Source organism: Podarcis melisellensis (genome assembly GCF_964234715.1).
Source record: "Podarcis melisellensis genome assembly, chromosome: 11".
Lineage (NCBI taxonomy): Eukaryota > Metazoa > Chordata > Lepidosauria > Squamata > Lacertidae > Podarcis > Podarcis melisellensis.
In genome coordinates this window covers 3,307,092-3,321,226 of record NC_138543.1, presented here as the reverse complement: position 1 = coordinate 3,321,226, position 14,135 = coordinate 3,307,092, and positions in this window count along the sequence as shown.

The window sequence follows — 14,135 nt, the reverse complement described above, 5'->3', positions numbered from 1 at the left end:
ATTTAAAATGCATTTCTGGGTTATTTGTGGGGCATAGGAATTTGTTCACCCCCCCCTCAAAATATAGTCCGGCCCCCCCACAAGTTCTGAGGGATGGTGGATCAGCCCCCTACTGAAAAAGTTTGCTGACCCCTGCCAAAAATGATATTGCACCATGTAAAAAGAGATACCACAACCTTGAACTTACAAATTACCCCAGCAAGGATCTTAGCTTCATAGAATCATAGAACTGTAGAGTTGGAAGGGAGGGACCCCATAGATAATCTAGTCCAACCCCCTGCAATGCAGGAATCTCAACTAAAGCATCCATGACTGATGGCCATCCAACCTCTGCTTAAAAACCTCCAAGGAAGGAGAGTCCACAACCTCCCAAGGGAGACGGTTCCAATATCGAGCAGCCCTCACTGTCAAAAAGTTCTTCCTGATATTTGGTCAGAATCTCATTATTGTAACTTAAAGTCCTTGGTTCAAGTCCTTCCCTCCAGAGCAGGAGAATACAAGTTTGTTTCCTCTTCCATTTGACAACCCTTGAGCTATTTCAAGATGGCTCTCATATCTCCTCCCAGTCTCTTTTCCAGGCTAAACACACCCAAATCCTTCAACCGTTCCTCATAAGGCTTGGTTTCCAGACCCTTGATCATCTTGGTTACCCCACTCTGTGCCCATTCCAGCTTGTTAACATCCTTCTTAAATTGTGGTGCCCAGAACTGGACACAGTATTCCAGGTATGGCCTAACCAAGGCAAAATAGAGCAGGACTACTATTTCCCTTGATCTGGACACTAGACTTCTGTTGATGCAGCCTAGAATAGCATTAGTGCTTTTTTGCTGCTGCATCACACTGTTGACACATGTTAAGTTTGTGGTCCACCAAGACCCCTTTTCGCATGTACTGCTAGTAAGCCAGATGTCCCCCATCTTATGTTTGTGCATCTGATTATTCAATTTGGGAAGTTTTTCCAGATAAACCTTTTAGGCTTGTGTCATTAAAGCATCATATATACTACCAAGATGATATCTCAGTGGTTTCAAAGCATCAATTTGACTGTCCCATCTTGTTTTGCTTTATGGTTTAGCAGCTGTGCCTAGGTCTGATGCATAGCTAGTTAGAATTTGTTGACGCAGAGAAATAATTATAGATCTGTTGAATCAAACTGAAGAAACTAGTTGCTTCCAGACAACACTTAGCATAATTGAACACCAAGTTTAAGAAGTGTGCATTGCAGGGTCCAAAAAAGGCATGTGGATTTATGTCCAGACTCTTTTGAATGCCATTTTCCTTCCTTTCATGTTCCTCCCATTATCCTTACCTTGCCCACACAGATTCTCAATAGGTAATCTCACTTGCTCAAACTGTCCAAGAAGAGTTTCTGTCATAAAGGCCCCTTAGTCTCCTTTAGTGGAACAAATCCCAATAAATGTTCTCTTATGATAACCTCAGGCTCTGACATCTGTTTTTTTTTAAAATAATTTTTATTAACTGGCCAATCACATCAAATTAAATCACATCGCATAAATTCCAAATTACAAAGCCAAATTTTTAAATTTTGTTGGGGGAACCCATACCTCAAGATCCAAAGGGGGATTCAGATCATCTTCTTATTACTGCGTTAATGTCCAAATCAGTCCCAATCAGTCCAAACAAAGTTCATAATTCCATCCAGTCTTATCTTGGTGTTTCCACATCATATCTTGTTCATATAATTTCTCTTTTTCCTTTTTCCTTTACGATCTCTTCTGTTAGTCTCCTTAAGCCGATAAGCAAGTATAATAATCCTGTGTGGATTTCCCATTCCTCCACTAAGTCCAGATGGTTTCCATATATCTCCTTCGTAGATAACATCACTCTTTCCATTGTAAATTTTGGCATTTTTCGCTCTTAAGTCCCACCGAGGAGTTGATCGACGATATGTAAACAACTCTATTTCTCACTTTCTCCTCCCAGACCCAAGAGCTCCAACAATGCCTCCCAAAATGGCGACGGCATTTTTAACTGCGTCATTCCCAAAACTCTTAGCTTTCCAGCTTCATCTTGAAATATTGCTTTGGATCGAAAGTTTATCTCCACACAGCCTTAAGCCCACAGCTTAAGTCTTTAATTTCTGACTCATTAGGGGAGGGGATTCTTGTTAAATCACATAAAGAGGTAGAGGCAGGTTTTTCCCCCCTCCCCCCTCAGTCATTTAATGGTACCGTATCTTAGCTTATCTTCTCATATTTTATTCTTGTCTTGTTATCAGAGATCTCTTCTGTCAGCAGTCTTACTCCCCTTTTTCCTTGAAGCATGTGCAATTAATCTCATCCAAATTGTTTCTTTTGAAGATCATTGCAACCAGTGACGCGAATCGGGGACGGCGTCGAGGAGTGTCGGAATCCCACAGGAGGGCTTTGTGCCTAGTGCCCCCACCCCCACAAATTCGGGGGTGGTATAGGGCACAGCAGGCAAGGGCCATCCCCCCCATAATCCTGGGGGGGTTAAGGAGGCCAATTACCCCCACCATAGCCTCCAAATTACCTCCTGTGGGCCAGCGAGATGTTATTGTCAGCCATCTTCCGATGTGCCACCTAGTGACATCTGATGGTTTTGTATACACCAACATAAGGTACAATCATTGTCATTTGTTCAATATATTTGTTCAATAATATCAGATATGCAGTCCAGAATAACAGAGCAGTATTTGGCTGAGCTTGCATGTGTTAAATACTTTATAACACCTGCCAGAAGCTTTACAAGAAAAATGAACACATGTTACAAGAAAAATGAACACATGTTTATAAGAAAAATGAACACATGTTATTTATATGGTTAAGATGTGACTGTAATATTTAAAATTAAGTGTGTTTTCATATATTATATTGATACATAACCTCCAATCAGCTCTATGGGCTATTTCACATATACATAAAAACCATTCTAATGTATGAATTACATCAAAATGATAAAATTCATAAAAATATAAAGTAAAAGTAAAATATCAGAAATTTACAAGCTGTAACAAAAACTAATCTGAATAAAATGGTGCCTCTCAAAGATCACTGACTCTCTCTGAGAGCCAGTGTGGTGTAGTGGTTAAGAGCGGTAGTCTCGTAATCTGGGGAACCGGGTTCGCGTCTCGGCTCCTCCACCTGCAGCTGCTGGGTGACCTTGGGCCAGTCCCACTTCTCTGAAGTCTCTCAGCCCCACTCACCTCACAGAGTGTTTGTTGTGGGGGAAAGGAGAATGTCAGCCGCTTTGAGACTCCTGAAGGGGAGTGAAAGGCGGGATATCAAATCCAAACTTCAGTACTGTCCCTGTCTGAGGTCTGTGCCCTGAGGAGATGTCTAGCTGCCTAAGGGCAGCCCTGGCCCTGGTACAGAAAGAACTCTTCCATTGGCCTTATTATTAGTAATGGGCAATTGCTAATTGTTAACTATTAATGGGCCAAGTGTCTGAAATGAGAATTGCTGTGGGGACTGGAACATGAGGACAGCCCCCACCCCGGCTCTAGGATAACTGGCAAAATAATTGAGAAAAACATTTCTTGAGGTTAACATTTCACTGGAACTAGCACCATCTGTCTGTGTAGTTGCTTCTGCACATTCATGAAGCCTGATCAATCTGTATATTTATAAATAAATACATTATTACAAATCTACCACAACATTCTAATTCTCTGTCCTCCAATGGAAACTTCTTCTAAACATCAAATCCCTTGGGAAATGTAACATGTAAAATGAATATTATAAGAGCTCTGCTCCATCGTTAATGAGGGGATCCTATTTTGTACACTTCTCACATGGCATTCGCAAGGTGGATTTGCCCAAGTGCCATTTTACGGATCCTCTTCACAATGTCTTGGACTATAATAACAATCCAAATAAACGTGTTGGGTTTTGAGCTCATGACTGAGACATGAACAATCAACGCCGTTTTGCATAACAAATGTGGATGGAATAAATACATGAATATTTGACTGACTTTTTTTAAAAAATACAGGGATAAAAGATGGTTCCAGAAAGTGCCAATATTTAAAACAAGATAAAAACAGCATGCAAACTGAAATCTGACATGCAGCATCATGAAACTGAGTGTAAGAACTCTGTAAGCGTACAATATGCATTGTTGCCTTCAGCAACTGACATAATCTTTGCAAGGTTTCTGAGAGAGGTCCTTCCCAGTCCCAGCTAAAGATGCCAGGACTGAATGTGGGGCATTCTGAATGCAAAGCATATGTGCTGTCACTGAGGTGCAGGAGATAAAATGCACATATTCAGCGTTTGTTGTGAAATTTTGCTGCCTGAGGAAAAGGCCAAGACGGCTGCCTGCTTTCACTACCAGCCCCATTCTACATGCAGAAGCTGAGTGGATCGTCAGCTGAATCCTGCTTCATTACAGTCGTACCTCAGCCCCCAAATGCCTTGGGAGTCGAACGTTTTGGCTCATGAACAATTGAAAACCAGAAGTGAGTGTTCTGGTTTTCGCTGGGTTTTTTTCCGGAAGCTGATCATCCGATGGGACTTCTGCTGCTTCCAATTGGCTGCAGGAGCTTCCTGCAGCCAATCAAAAGCCGCACTTTGGAAGTCAAACGTTTTGGAAGTCAAACAGACTTCTGGAACAGATTCTGTTCAACTTCCCCGGTACGACTGTACTAGCAACATGAGGACAGCAGGATCGCTTAGGGGACACAGGCTGTGTGTCGCACACCACCCGGCCTTGCAAAACCTTGCCTTCCCCACCCCAGCATTTGCTGCCTGAGATGGCTGCCTCACTCAGCCTAATGGTAGAGCTGGCCAAGGCGGCAATGGAGTATAATTTATACTTTTAAAACAGAACCATACACATAATAGCTTTTATTACGTTTTGTTGAATGGGTAAACAAATTGCAGTATGTGCAGCACTAAATAGCACTGTCCACATTTACTCTTCTTCCATACTCTTGATGCATGCATAATGGTGGGAGGCAGGTATAAATCCTCCATGGGTGTTCCAAACAGAATGGAAGGATGGACTAAAACACATAGAAATAGACACATCTACACACCATATTTACATTTAACACTTGGAGATGAGGGCTAGTAATCCAGTGCATGATCCTGCCTCATAAATTGTGAGGGGGAAAGATCTCTCATGTTTGGCTTGGAAAGAAAATTTGTATTTCTCTATTGTCTTAATGGGGGGAAATAGCCACTATATCAACTGAATTGAACGCTAATTTCAACAGGAAGTCTGTTCTGTTTGTTTTTATTTTTCTTTATATATTTTTAAAGGACAAAATCAAGACACTTCCAACATAACAGGGTCATCAATAATTATTTTTTTAACCCTCCCCCCCCCCGTATTATAGAAAAGGAAACCTTTTCGTTGGTGACTGTCAGCACTTTTCTCCTTTCAAACATTTGTTATTGCCTTAAGGGCTTTTTTATATTTTCTCTGCTTTACTGGTTCTCTCCTGAATTCATTTCAATCCCCTAATTTAAAGGAGCCCTCACAGGGAAGAAAAGCCTCAAACAAAGAACAAAAGTATTTTCTTATTCAATATTTGAACAGTGTGTAATGGTTGTGCTGGAAAAGAAAAAAAGAGGGAGCCATTACTTTGCCTACTTGACATTAATTGCGTTTGCATCTCTCCCCGCCACCCCCACAAGCATACAGAAATAAATGAGTGTTCCCCAAGAACAAGTTGTGTGGAAATATGACAACCCTTATAGAAATTTTAAAAAGTAAATTGCATACACAAAAACCTAGAAGAAGCAGATCAGGACTTGGGTGCCTGAACAGAATGAATTTTTAAATGTCCTTTGTTTGAAGGATTTAAGCAGGAATGCTGAAACCACCTATGTCCCAGGCATATAATGGGATACACTTGGTGCTGGTTGCCATCAGGCTTCTGTCAGCCTGCTCCATAGAACTGGCAGCAAGGAGAGAAAAGGGGACTTTGAGAGTCTCTCTCTCTCGCCTTTGTGTTGAACCCTCCCCCTCCAACCACAACGTCTCTGAGCTACTCCAATGTGCTGCTACCCTTATAATTTTGACTGGACACCCCAAATATATTGTAAGGCCAGCCCAAGACATTTTGCTGTGTCCCTTCTTCTACATACATTTGACTGGACACTGGTAATGAAATAATAATAATAATAATAATAATAATAATAATAATAATAATAATAATAGAAATAAATTTGTACACAACCCTTCATCCATAGATCTCAGGGCAGTGCACACCATAAAATTACCACCACACCTGAGGGCAGCTTAGGGGGCAGAGGGCAGGCTGACTGAAAGGAAAAGCCTCATGGGGAATAGCTGGAGGGACCTGCTCCTGCTCCTCTCTCACACACTCACACCAGCATTTCCTGCCTCACTTGGCCCCATGCCAGAGCTAGCCTTGGGTGGGTGCTCAAGTACAGTTTAGCTATTAACTCCAGTGTGGCAGTCTGGGAACACTACGAAGGGTCTCCCCACTCCTCTTCTGTGTCCTTGACACCACACACATACATACACACTTGGCGCCTCAAATTTCAGTGGCACCATGTGTGGTGCTGGAATTTGGCAGCCCCTGCCTTTTGCCTTCCGTTCAACTTCCTAGCTGTGGCTCGTGCTGCAGTGCCCCAGAAGTGCCACACTCAGTGCAACTGAGCCAGTTGTGCTTCCCTACAGCTGCCTTTGCATACAGGGTGTGTGGTGACAAGGACAGGGAAGAGAGGGGGGTTGGTTTGAGCAGCACTTTGTTGTATTCCCAGGCTGCCGCATTGGAGCCAGGAGTTGCTGCTTTCTTTCCAGAGATATGGATAGAAAAAATATGTATGGCTGCCCCCAGCATTTAGAAGTTGTGTGCTGTGGGCAGCTGTATGCTCTTTTAGAATTTTTAAAGGAAAAAAATGGAGGGATGACTGCAGCTCAGAACCCTCAGACCACCTCATAAAAGCGCCCACAAGACTACAGATTCTGAACACTTTGGAACATTTTTGCTTAGATCTGATCAGGTGAGTCTACTTGAAATCCAAGTTGGTCAGATTCCTCTCCTATTCCTAGCAGGATGTAAGGTTTGTTATTGACCTACCTCTCAATGCTCGTTTGCAGCAGACAAACCACAAGCCCATGTTTACACGTAACATTAAGACAAACCATAGCTTAGCTCTCATTCACACTAAGCTATAGTTTGGTGCAGCACTATGTGTGAATGAGGTAATTAAAAGCAGTGGGGCTCAATTCTATTCAGAGTGGTTCAGGAGCAGCAGGTAAGATCTTTAAGAGTACCTTAGGCTGAAATCTATACACTTAAATGAACTCAGTCAGTCGTCGTCATCACCTTCTCAGCAGAACTGGGGAGTGAGTATGAATGATTGGGGGAATTCTGTGGGGTGAGGAGGAAACAATGAACAAATGAAGGAGTGGTAATGAGAAATAATAATTTTAAAATAAAAGCAGATAAAATAAAAAACTGGGATGATAATTTATAATGGACTGATAATGATTTGCAAAGAAAAATAAAATTAAGGTTGAAATGAATTGATACCAATAACTAAAATCACTTAAACTCAAACTTAATGGAAAAAGGAATAAAATGGGAGGGGAAAAGAGGGTTTTTAATTTTGGGTGGTGGGTGGGAAGACTTGCCACAACACAGCCACAACCCAGGCACAACCATCTCATTAGGCTGCTTCACTTGTTTATTTGGGAAATTTGATTTTGTATACTATTTATATTTAAACAAAACTCTGAGCTGTTCACAACACAGGTTAAAACACCCCAAATAAACAGTGACTACACAAAATATGAGAATTTCTACATTATATAAAACACAATTAATACCCAAATAGAGCATCATCTTCAGTTTCAAAATGAAACTTCTGAAGAAGTGTGCATGCACACGAAAGCTCATACCAATAACAAACTTAGTTGGTCTCAAAGGTGCTACTGGAAGGATTTTTTTTATTTCAAAATGAACATTACACATAAAAATCATCTACAAAAATACAGGTAAAATTCATGGCACACAACTAAACACCCCTTAAATATCAGGAAGAAAAATATTCTGAATTATATGGAACAAGGCACTCCCCCCCCCAAGTAGTCAACTGTATGTATCCTCTGTATTTTTTTTAAAGAAGTGTCAGGTTTCTGGCTCAATCACATCCCCTTTTCTGGCTTGGCCATGCCTCAAGTTACATAACTAAACTCAAATGAAGTTGATGACTGAGTAGAAATTTCAAGCATTGGCCTCTTATATGTATTAAAAAAATAAAAAAGTTGTTTTCTTTATTATCATTTGACAAAAGGGGGCACTGTGTGTACATTAAATCACTTCAGGTAATAACTATTATGTAAATAAACCTCCTTAGTGCCATTGGATAAGCTACTTCATGTGAAATTACACATTTTGTGGCCACTTTGCTAAATTGGATGCAACTCAGCTAGCAGGCAAATAAGTAGTGATGTAAGAGTAACTATTTACATAAGTAGCCTTTTAGTCTTAATATATACCACACAAATGAGGACCCTGTGGAGAATCTTAATTCATTTCCTACACTGAGTGACCATAATAGCTAGAAATGGTAGCCACGTCAACAACTAATGTTGGGGGAGTGGGGAATGTTACGGTTTATGTGCCATTGTGAATTACATAAAACCTTCCTTTTATGTAAAGCAGCTAATTGCTAAACGCCCCTCTGAGCCTGCTTTCCATCTTTCAAAGTTGGTCCTTGGAGTCTGAAGGCACCTCTTCTTTCCAGCTTTTGGTTTTGACCCCATGGGTAGGTAAGCCAATCATGTTTACTCTTTGTTTATGCCCACCATAATGATGGTGGGGATTGTGGCTGAATCCACTGCGTCATTCATGAAAATGATGGTGGCAACTGGTATCATTACTTATTTTGTGCCAAGAATATTCTAAGCACTGTTGTTAATATTATTATTTCTTTGGTGCTATCAATTAAAGTGGTGCTTGACCAAGTAACATAGATGATGATCCTAATGATGATTATAAAGAAAAATACAACAAAAAATCCAGATCCTTGCCAACTTAAATTTAGATAGAAGAGCAAAGGTAACATAATAAGGAAGTGTAGACATCAACATGTTACAGGATTCTGACCCCTATGGAGCAATGGTTATAAGATCTATGTCTCATTTTTCAAGGAGATTTTCCTCAGGGCACAGTAAAATCAAATGCAAAAATTGAAAAGGTTTAACATTGTGGCAATTCTGCATAATAAATAGCAGCATTAAACTATTTTTAGAAGTAAAATTATTTAAAGACCATAGAGCTTAATTTTAATATATTTATATCTGTATGCTCTCTGTTGTTCTATATGCTTGCACTCTGGTCCGTGACTGAAATAAATTGATTCATTCATTCAAAGACCTGGATATTTTTATTTTTAATTTTTCTTTAAGGGATTTGCCGCACACCAGATGCCACCACAAAGATGGCTGCCTTTCCTATTGTGATCTGCCTCACCTCAGATGGCTGGGTCACTGGGAAGAAGGTTTCCCAGGGAATGTTTGACATCTGGCCTGGCTAATATGGAAGGTTTTTTTAGTACACTTTATGAGCCCATGCTCATTTTTTAAGCCCAAGTGTGGCTCAGTGAATTAATTTCTTGTCTTCTAAGCGAGCCATTTCCAAGATCTTAGTATGGAGCAAACCAACAAAGAAGATATTTTCAGCTAAGCTCAGTGCAACTATGTGGCAGCTGAAACCTAGCTTGGAGAAGACTGAATCTGATTATGAACTTCCAAGACTGCAGCCTACCATCAAATGAATCTTAAATACTGCCAGTATCATTGTTCCACAATTGCTAAATGTTTTAACTCCACAAAGATTATATAACACAAGAGAGGTTGTCCCTAGAGACAAGGCTGTTGGTGTTGCACTTTGTCATGCAATGCTGTGAGTGGCAAGCATTCTTGTCTACTGGAATGTGCTGGGCAGCAGGGCTACACATCAAATTACGTCTCCAGTATTGTTGAGTTGGAGCAAGGTGTACTCGTCAAGATTTACTAAACTTTCTGAAGTATATATTACAAAATTAGATAACCCTCTTTTAGTTTGTAACATTGATTTTTATGTTCTCATAGAAGCAATTATTTTCTTTATATTGATTTCTCTCTCTCAACATAGATTTTCATATAAATTATAAATATTTCTAATGCAAGGAACCGAGTAAGGAGAGAAGACATTGACTTCTCTCTGCAGGCAGATTTGTGCCTGCCTGGTAAAATACATAGGAGTGGCATGCCATTAAAACATTGCCCCAACTATGTCGTAAGTGGTATCAAGTCAAAGAAGGGGAAAAACCAATGGAGCTGTGTGTAGTAGGCAATGCATGAATCCAGCCCAGTTCACTGTGAAGCTGATATAGCTTGATTCAAAAGGGTCTCAAACTGTACCAAGATTGAATCTTTGGAGATGAAGGCAGTCTTCTTGCTGAAACTAAGCAAGTCTAAGTCTCTTCTAGAAGATGACCTGGAACCCCATATAGCTGCACAACTTGCATGGGTTTTAGATTCTGCGGATTGCCCAGAAAGCCAAAATTGCATAATAACCCTGGACATGCCCCCTACTTTTCTACAACCAGTGCACTGAGTAGGTCATGCTTACAGGACTCTGGGAGGCTCCCATGAGATCTTGTGGAAGTTTTTTGTAGCTTGCACAAGACCTTCCGAGAGTCAAGGTGGAGAACGTAAAAGCTCTTTCTGCACCAGGAAAATCCAATCTGGATAGAGCTTTTAAGCTCGCCCCCTTCTGGCCAGTCACCAAATACATACAGCTGTGTTCATGCAAGTTAAATGCATGCAAGGTTTGAATTGACAGTATGCAGAAAGTAGGTTTCTGTCACAGAAATAAAGCAGTTTTGTTCCCACGAAAAGCACAAATGGCAATTTTGTTATGAGGAATGCTGATAGTTTATAGCATAGAATAAGTGGGGTCCTGCATGCTTCAGAATACCTGGAGGAAGAGTGAGCAGAGACAGACCAGGGGAAAGTAGCACAGGGCAAAAAGTGGCTCCATCTTCTCCTACTTTTTCGAGAAAGGCAGCTTCTCCAGGTTGCAATTTATTGTTGTAAGTAAAAGCCTGACAACTTCTTCCAATTAAAAGACTCGGCAGAGGCATAAATCAGAACTACTTGGTAGTCTGTGGAGTAGTTTAATTTTAATTTTTCATTCCAATTCTCTCTTAACAAGCTACAAAATGTGAAGTTAAAAATAATTGCAAATACTCCAAAGAAAAGACCTGGGCAGTCAGTTGTGTGATGTGAAGGGTTATTCTGTTTTATGGAAAGCTTCAGGAGTCTCTTAGTACAAAAAATGTGTGAATAAAGAAGAGCTCAGGTAAATGTGGGAATTTACGAGGATTTTAGATCCAGAATCCAATCCGAAAATCCCAGCTGGACTGGCTTTTTGACAGGCTTCTTGATTTTGCAAGCGTCTTTGTGTTCTTTTGATTGTCACCACTTAAGATTCTGTCTCTGTGTGATTCTAATTATTTCACCTCTCCTGCCTTTAAATAGCAGCCTTCGAGGTCACTTTATCCACACTTTGCAATACAGCTAAGGCATTGCAGTATTTGTTAGTTCGGATCTGACAGCCTATTAACCTTCAACCGCACATAAATACATTCTTTGTTTATGCTGTGTTATAAAACAAACATTTTAATGGGAACTGATAGAATCATAAATGCTGCTTTCTCAGTGCAGAGATCCCAGCGCTTAACAGCAGTCATTAAGTGTCTTCTCCCGTCATCTCTCTCCAGTGGCCATGTCCAGACCAGAGAAATGGCCGACAGGATTTTATCACATGATAAAATGAGCTTTATTGCATGATAAAAGCACATTCACACAACACTATTGTACCATAGTCTTTGGGGAGGACTAAAACAATCCCAGCAACAATAATTCAGAATTCTACTTCAGGAATTGGTATCCCACTTGCACTGGTATTCAGTAATAACTTTTGCTTTAGCGAAGTAGTGTTGGTTTGGAGTATGCACTGGGTCCCAACAAAGTCTGTTTCTAAGATGGTAGCTTCCAGTAGAAGGGACTGCTGAAGTGGTCAAACCAGTCTTGTTGTTAAGTTAATGGTCATAACCAGGCCTGCAAGTACCTTATCTCCATGGCTAAAGACTGGACCATGTTGCCATTGGACTAACCAGGAAATGGTAGTGGCAGAAGAAAGAGTAGCCCACGCCCCTTGCATCTGGCTGAAGACCGTATCATCTTGTAGGAAGGAGAACAATAGGCCAAGAGCTGAAGCTGGGCTTGGAAAGGAGACAGAGACTTGACTTGCTTTTCATGCTGAAACCAAGCTATGGCTTGGGGGGGGGTCCCCTTGGAAAACAAATGGGGAAGCATGATTTGTTGGATTGTGAATGTTGTGAGTCCTACTATCTTATGCTCAGGTTGTATATATGTGCAAATAAAACCATACACCCTAAAGACACCACAGTCTCCAGTGATCTTCATTGCAAGGTGTCAGGGTTTCTGGGAGAGAGGAGGAGATGACAGAGGAGACGGAGAGCGAGTGGGAGGAGGGGCAGAAGGATGAGGAAGAAGATGACGGAATTCTGAGGGAATCCACGAGTCTGAGCAGCGAGTCAGAGGATTCTCAAAAGGGGGTTACCTTAATCAAGCAAAAGGGAGGAGAAGGGAGAAGCGGAGAGGAGCCCAGTGGAAGACAGACGCAGCAAGAGGCGTCTCAGCCGGAACGGAGTAAAGGGGGTGGAGTCGTCAGCCTCTCGGAGGGAGCAGGATTAGGAGAGAACAGAGAAAGGGGGTTGGAGCAAGGTGTTCAGCCGGAAAGGGTGGAGAGCAGAACAAGGGGTGGTGTAGCGGTCGAAAGAAAGGTCAGCAGCAACGTACGCGCGCCAAGTTCAAACGTAGAGGCGCGCGGAAGTGGAGAGAGCTCAGGGGAGGAGCCCGGCCCTAAAGCCAGAAGGAGGGGGGAAGAGGCGGCAGAGGATTCAGCCTCAGGCGAGTCACGGAGAGAGGGAACCCAGGGGGGCAGGAAGACCCTGCGGAAAAGAAAGGAGAGGAAGAGGTGGTCTAGAGCCAGGCTATTAAGTTGGTGTGGAAGAGGGGAGGAGTCAGAGGGGACTTCAGCGGTCTAACGTGACAGACGTACGGCCACGATGCTGAACTGTACGAGAAGCAGAAATCTTCAATAAACTTTTCCTGTAAATAAACTGCAACGGAGTGAGGTCTCTTGTGAGCTGGGACCCGTCCTGGGTGGCCGTGACAGTAAGTCCCCTCTCAGAAAGCAAAAAATTTTTTTTGCGAAGCTCACGAACGGGAGCAGCCATGAGCGCTGAGGAGCAGCTGGTTGCACTGCGGGATCAGGTTACCGCTCTCACATCGGCAGTCATTGCTTCGCAGAAGAAGAATGACGACTTGGAGAAGACGTGCCAGGATTTGCAGACAAGGTGGGAACACGCGGACAGGGCGGGGGCCCCAGGTTCCAGAGCGGAGGGCATTGCGCTTGGACGGAGGGGGGGTGCCCTGGTTCCGCATTTTAATGGCAACTTGCAAGACTATCCCAATTTCAGAGCGGACGTCGTATATGCACTGCATTTACTCCGTCACGATTTTAAAGATGAGGAGGAGAAAGTGGGGTTCATTGTTTCGCACCTGCATGGGGAGGCCAGGGCTTGGCTACGCAATCTGTGGCGCGAAGATGGACCGGCCCGTCGCAATTCAACTGCGTTCATCAAAGCGATGGATTCTTGTTTTCAATCCTCTGTGGATGTGGACATTGCGCGCCGTCAAATGCACGGGCTGAGGCAGGGGAAAGCGACTGTGCGCCAATACCACTCTAAATTTTTTGCATTGCTCACCGCCTTAGATTGGCCCAAGGACAGTAAGCCGGTCAGAGATCTTTTTTGGGAGGGATTGAGCCCCCCCATCAAGGATGAGATCGCTAGGGGGGACAGACCCCAGACCCTAGAAGACGTGGTGCAACGGGCTTTGGCTATTGGAATTCGACATGAGGGACGTCCGTGGCACGAGGAGGACGGGCCCCAAGCGCGTGCGCAAGCGAGGACTCTCCCTTTTGTGCACAGGGATTTCAGCCGTGCGCACCCCTCGCCAATGGGGAAGGACAGCGAGGAGCCAATGGAGATTGGTGGTGCTAGGGCTCAGAAGCCACCCCAGAGCCCTGT